This window comes from Poecilia reticulata, linkage group LG17, assembly GCF_000633615.1.
Source record: "Poecilia reticulata strain Guanapo linkage group LG17, Guppy_female_1.0+MT, whole genome shotgun sequence".
NCBI classification, from domain to species: domain Eukaryota; kingdom Metazoa; phylum Chordata; class Actinopteri; order Cyprinodontiformes; family Poeciliidae; genus Poecilia; species Poecilia reticulata.
Window position 1 is genome coordinate 12310522 of NC_024347.1, and position 7503 is coordinate 12318024.

At 38.4% G+C, this 7503-nt stretch overlaps 1 protein-coding gene across 1 annotated transcript in view; it reads right to left on the reverse strand.

Moving 5' to 3' along the window:
- Window positions 1-7503, reverse strand: part of LOC103479288 (microtubule-associated protein 4-like) — an 89773-nt gene that overhangs the window by 62612 nt on the left and 19658 nt on the right. The window lies entirely within an intron of this gene.

Consider the following 7503-nt stretch of genomic DNA (forward strand, 5'->3'; position numbering starts at 1 on the left):
TATATTCACACACATTATGATTGATATCAGAACTGATAAAGTAGATGAGCTTGAAAGTCTAACAGAGGTCATTTCCAGAGATAAATTAGGGAGCCAGTGCAATATTCTTCATTTTCTCCAAGTTGCTTTAATCCTCGTTTCATAAATCAAAGAAAAYCCTTCTAAGATTTTAAAGGAATTAGATTGGASGAATCACATGGRAAAGGTGTTATGAAATAAATAAGTAAAAGACACTGGAATTAAGCATTCCTTTACATTCATCCAGAGACAAAAGATAAGTCGTCTACACATTTAAATTTTCATCATATCAAAATAAAAAAGGAAGCACTTGCAGGAGTACGTTCTGTTAATTTCACTACATGAATATTTGATGTCAAATGTAGAGTGCTGGCTGTGTGAAATCTGCATAACTCAAACATCTCAKGCCTCTGAGAATGTGAAACTGTATGATTTGTCTACGATTCTTATAAATATTAAATGCTTGCACAATAGCTGCTCAATTAAGATATTTAAGAAAGTGTTTCAGAACTAAAAAGACATGCAAACACTTTCACTAGGTTTCTTTATGTGTAATGTAAACAGCGCAGGGCAAACAGCCATATTTGCATAAGAATAGGTTTGATGAAACATAGTTGTGCTATATGTTGAAAAATATAATTTCTTATGGACAGTAGAGAATCTTTCCAAGTAAAYCGAGACATATGTATCTGTCCATGGTGCTGAACTGTAATTTAAGGTAATTTAAGGTAAGGTGAACATTACAGCATTTCTTCAGAGGCACATACTGAATGACTGGTTTCACATACCATAAGGCTGTAAAGCTGTTTTCTATCATTAGAAACGAGGACACGTATTTTTAGAACCGGGCACCACATCAGTGTAATTGTAAATACATCCTGAATAATTCAGCATAAAGCAGGCACCAGTGAAGGTGCAAAGGATCGAAACACACACACACACACACACACACACACACACACACACACACACACACACACACACACAMACACRCAYRCASAMACACACAGGGAACATCAAAACTGCAAAGTCACTGTAGACAGAAAACAACACAATCGGTTTCTTCCATTACTATTCGACACAGCAACATTATTTTCTCTGTTTTATGTCCATTTTCACTGGAAACAATCAAGACTAAAGCAATTTCCTGCTTTTTTCTTCTTACATGCGATGTAAGATAACTTGAAATTGGAGTCCTGGGGTTACAATTATTTGTACTGCATTTTAAAACCATTAAGCATTAAATTAGCATTAAACTTTTTTTTTTACAAATGTTTCTATTTCTTTTCAGTCTTAGCAGTGACAGGAGAGCAACACTGAGCAGTAATAATAATAATAATAATAATAATAATAACCTCAGTTTTCTTTATATATATATAAAAAATGAGGAGAAATTAAATCATGGTATTTACACATTCATCCATGAAATGCATTGCTCCATTTACTGATATGCTGTTACCATGATGACCTTCAGTTCCAAAACACTTTGGTTAAGCTTAGATGTGAATCTGCAGAGATAGCTGGGCTGTGACAACTTTGAGTAAAAAAAGACAAAAAAAACATATCATAGGATTACAGAGAAGCATAAAACACTTTGTGTAATCTTACACAATTATAACAAACATGACAAAATCTTATGTTTCTTTTTATGATGCTGTAACATTTTTAAATGATGCTACATGCTACCGAATAAGAAACAATTACATTTAGGCAAAAAAGGATGATACCACAAATTGGATGCTTATTTCTACGACTTTGTGTCTGAGGAGTTTATTTTTGGAAATCTGCCAGAAAGATTCTTCTTTCCTCTCTCCCTCCATGTCGGATATTTAGACACAGTGTTCGAGTGCAGGCACCGTCTGAACCCAGACAGTCATCCAAGGACACCAGCCAGCTGCAGACTTTAGTCAAACACCTTCTTGTTTAAAAAAAAAGAGAAAGTACATCTGACTGGATAGGCACTAGCACCCCACAACCCCGCAGGGATTAAGGCAGAGAAAACAGGTGGATGAATGGATTTTATGTTCTTTCCGCACCACTTATCAGGGGACTCTTTCAAATCTTCTTCAAGCAGAAAGGAAATAAAACAGAAACACAAACATCTTTGTCCGGTTTAAAATAAAATAACTTGCTGGGCTTCCCACGGTGTTCAGAGGGAAATAAATCAGCAAAGTTCAGCACTACGTGTTGCACCATTAAGTCTTCCACTTGCATAAATTAAGCTCTGCCTGATAAGTTTCACATGAGTTGAATGAAACAAAAACTGCGAGCTAGAAGCCTCAAGGTCAGAAGGTCATTTAGGATCCTTAAGTTTCTACATTTTGATAATAATAATTACTACATACTTCTTGCAGATCTTGTCACAAAAATCTAGGATGAGTAGTTGACCAAAGTCTGTCATTTACTACATGCTATAATGTAGCATTAGCATAAGACTGGGTGAATGACTAACTGTAGTCGTTTACTGCTATGCAAGYACAGGCCATTATTATACATCTATCTTTTAGAGTCTTATTTGATCTTAACTTGGGTTAACTCAGGAGTTCTTGAATTAACCCAATTACTACTTTGTAGTTGAGCTGTTTTTGAATTAGTGATTTAGTTTCACTAATTTGTTGACAAGAGTCGATTAATAGAGATTTAATCTCGGGCTCCACCTTCATCGTTTTTACATASCACCAATTTGGTAAAAATGTTATTTGCTAAAATAACATTTTTTCTAGACTTCAGAGCACAGTATTCAAATGTTGTTCAAGTTGCTCCATTTGAATCGATGAATTGTATTTTGCGAGGGATATGAAGCTGTATGTAATGAGTGCAGCTCCCAGATGACAAGAGAACARCTGACACTGCATTCATATACAAGTCATGATTCTCCAACATGGTGATATTTAGGCTATTATTACATTTCCTGTTTGATTTTCAACTAGGAAATAATAACTGTAATAAACAGATTAAGATTTAGTCCAATTTTTAAACCAATATGTTTGCAACAGAGATTATCCTCATATTTGCTTTTGTGTTTAGTTTAACATATTGTACAGTAGAAAGGAGAACTATGCATGTATGCTAGCAATATAACATACCATGAAACCATTATGATGGTTGGACTGGTCCTAATACAAAATAAGTTTGGAAATGTTGACATTTCAGCTTGAAAATCTAAAGCAGAACCTATTAAATTGCTCCTGTGCTATCACACTGTCTCTGCCACAGTCCGTGCCCCCAGTTTATTGCAGATCACAAGCACACACATCGTCTGCAAGATCCATCTCTGTGGGGTCGGAGTGCAAGGATACAGACAGCAGCCAGGCTGGTAGGATGCAGACAGTAATGAGAAGGACTGGGGTTAAAGAGGAGGAGCAGGAAAATCTTCAACTGTAAATCTAAARCTGCGTTCAGTTTTATACGTCTGGACACTGCGGGCAGACATATAAACAGCAAACAACTTATTAAARGGTGAGGTTTTTCGGGAGCTGTGAGGAAACAGACTCGACCTAAGACTGCACTACGCAAGCAACAGTCTGCAATCAAACAAACAAAAACATCTGGTTTTMAATTTTTTGGGACCTTTAAGCCTGGGACCCAGTTAGCAATACTATATCTCTGAAAATCATTGTATCTTTGCAGCAGCAGGATGTTTTGAAGAGCTGCAGAAATTACATGCTATTAAACTGATTGAAGGTTGAGGATATGAAAGCTTCTGAGCCTTGAAGAATCAGCCACTTGAATTCATGCCATTACAAATTGATGATTCTTATTAATTGAGGCAGAACAACAAAGATACAAAGTTAGAATGATGTACAATATAAAAACTCAAAGTAGCTGACGTCCTATCTCTGGTTTGTAAAGCTGTGGTTAGCTTGAGAGAAAATATATCACTTGGGGAAATAATTTGATTGTCACAAAGYGGGAGAAGGACAWAYAAAGTTGTCACGCYGTTTCTTGTCCCACAAACTGAAGTCAGAAGTATCAGCCGGAAATGCAGCGAGAGAGAAACACAGGTAAATCAACTGGACTGGACTGCAAAGCCTCAGGCAAAAACAAAACCCTCTTCTAAAGAAAAGACTCCTTCAAGACAGACTGAAGAWTTTGAAAGAAAACCTGAAGCAGTCAGCCGCAGAACTGGGTTTGAGTTGTAGCTTTTTCCTCCCAGTATCATAACAATCCAAAGTACATTGATGATGACTTTCTCACAGACGACCAAAGTGAAAGCTACTGACTAACCTGCACAAAGTCCTGACTTCAACTCCACTGAAAATCTGTGGCCTGAACTGAAGACAAAGCTACGAGCCAGAAGGCCGTCAAATCTGAAATTGCTGAATTATTTGTTAAAGGAGACTGAGCTGTCASAAGCTTGTTAAAAGCCACAGCAAATACCTGCAGGATGAAAGGATATAAAAATGACTAACAGCATCAGAAAGGCTAGTAACTTTCACCCAGGCAGTTTTTGTGGAATGATCTCGCTTCTGAGAGCAAAGGAAATAATAATGTAATAATCCAAAGTAAAAACCTTAAATGTTTTCATTATTCGATGCTCAGCTATTAATACAGATGAGTTCAGAGTCAAGACCAGTGATAAAAAATGTGCTCAGTCCCTCCGTTCTGATCCAGACAGTAAGTCTGAGGCTCTTCATTTATATGGGCCTAAATGGGTTATAAGCTAAATGTTAGGTTGCTAATGTTTGATGGGACACATGGAGGGAGATCATCTTCAACATGAAGAGAAATGGGAGAACATCACAGTAGAAACAGAGAGCTGGATCAGAAAACAAATGCATCTCAAGATGAATTATTGCTTGTCTGGGTGTAGACAGTTTCTTGACAGCCACTAACTCTATAACAGCCCATTCCAGATGCTCTGTAATCGCTGTGCAGTCCCCATGGCCTTTGAATTAATGAAGCCAATCCAGTTACTGTGACTGCCAGACTGAGGAAGTTCTAAGACCTCAGAGAGCACCGCTTCCCCTCTGAGCTATCAAGCACAGACGTCTTTGTGATTGCATGGCACTACAATTTTCAACTTAACACATTAACAGCTGCAGAGTGTAGCAGRGACTAAGCAGTTAACTTCCAGACAGGGCCAAGTAAAATACAGTCCACCGAGATTGATAAAGCTTGCAGTAATACACAGCTCCCCCCGCCCCMMATTATTTTTAGTTTAGCTGCTTTTGTKTTTCTTTTTACTTTTTGTGGTTTAAGATTCAGAGCGGCAACATATCTAGACATGTCCAGATGTTTCTGGCACTATTGTCTTTTTATACAGTCCATATCTGAATATTTAAGTCATATTTAAATTAGAAAATCAAAACTTGTGCCTGTTCCCTATCATATATATGTGGTTCTCTCAATCACATATAATGTAGGTCATACCTGAGACACAATGCCRAGACAAAAAGCCATTTGGGCTAACTGATAAAAAGTCACTTCTTGTCCCACTGGTTTAAATGTCACGTCTGTCAGCAACCCTGTGTGCWACAGAGGTGCTAAAAAAAAATCACTTACATCATCTTTACTTCACTACATCTGCTGAACTCAGCAAATGCACACTCTAATTACAGCGACAGCCGAGGTGTGTGTTTATTTGTGTGACCTCACCCGAACTGCTGCTGGTACCGATGCTGCACATGGTGCTGCAGTCACATGCTGCTGCTGCAGTGTGTCATAAAACATGCACACCAGAGCTCGACCTGACAACACGCACGGTGAGGTCCTCCCGTACCTGTGCTACATGTACGTACTGTAAAAGCAACACGGACACACATGCATATASAGCAGCAGTGTGTCATTATGCCTCAGCGAAAGCGAGTCCGTCCCAGCATGACAGAAACAAACTCAGACAGCTGAAACTTTACCAGTAGGATGCTACTGCAAAAAAAACACACAAAAAAAACAGGAGCGCTGCATCTGAATTTTCTTCCAGCTCAGACATCTGATTCTAACGTCAAGGTCAAAAATATAACTTTGAAAGATATTCGAGCAGAAAAAAAGGACTAAAGAAAACAAATCTAATTTAACAGTTAAATAACGATACGGCTAAAGTAGGCTTCAATAGTTTTTAAGAAGGAATATGTTTTTAAACATTTTCTCTCTTTTTTTGTAACAACACTTACAAATTGAGACATATCTGTTGGCTCCTTCTGGTAAAGATGTGTAAAATAAATTTATCACCCATGCAGAAGTATAACCAGTCTGAACAGTTGCTGCTATGCTGCTACTTTTGTTTTTGTTTTGTTTTGTTTTTTATCACAACATGCTTAATAACAAGGCTGCACAGTGGCGCAGTTGGTAAAGCTGTTGCCTTGCAGCAAGAAGGTTGTGGGTTCGATTCCCGGCCTGGGGTCTTTCTGCATGGACTCTGCATGTTCTCCCTGGTTACTCCGGCTTCCTCCCACAGTCCAAAAACATGACTGTCAGATTAATTGGTTCCTCTAAATTGTTCCTAGGTGTCCTGTCTGTCTCTGTGTTGCCATGCGACAGACTGGCGACCTGTCCAGAGTGAACCCTGCCTCTTGCCCGGAACGTTAGCTGGAGATGAATCAAAGAAACAAACTAAGAACAAAACAAAACTAGTTTTGGGTGTCAGTTTGAGTTCTGGGTTTGAGTGTCATCTCACAAAGGGGCAACTCATGAACACACAGTGAAGAGGCTGAGATGGGAGAGGGGGGTGTCAGAGAATGAGAAAAGGTAAAAAAATAAATACATAAGATGAGATATCAGACAACCTGTGATACCTGACCCGTACCTTGAAGTGCCTGTAAAAACTGGAAGTCAGATATACCATCTGTCCTCAGTCATTTGCTGGAAACAGGCAACAACTTCTGACACCAGCAGCCTTTACACATATCTAATGTGTGGACAGCTGGTGTTAAAGGCAGAGGATGAGCGGGTATCACTGGCGAATATCGACTGTGGAGCTGACATTTGCAGCAATGGCTACATCTTCATCTATGAAAAGCCCACAGAAGGACAGGACGAATACAGTGTTGGGGTCAGGGTGACAACTGATCAACAAGATAGTGGGTGGAACATGGACTGCACAGAGTCATTGCCAAGAAGTTGTGGCCAGTCCGAACGCTTGCAACGGCACAGACTGGACTACTGAAGAGCCAGAGGTGGGCGACCGATTTGCCGCATGGAACCATGAAGACGCAGAGATGGAGGCTTGGTGAGATGGCAGGAGGACATGGAGCGACTGGCAGATGGATCATCAGCACCGGCAAACGTACAGGTAAGTGCTCAGGCACTGAGCAGCTCTGAGATAGATAGATAGCTAGATAGATAGCTAGATAGCTAGATAGATAGATTTATATTGTATGTATGTTTACTGATTCTTTAATAAAAATAATATATATATAAATAAATTTTTTTTATATATATTCTTTAATAAAATAATAAAAAAATATATATATATATACAAATTATCTCTCTCTCATATATATATATATATATATAACAACTGTATATATATATATATATATATAT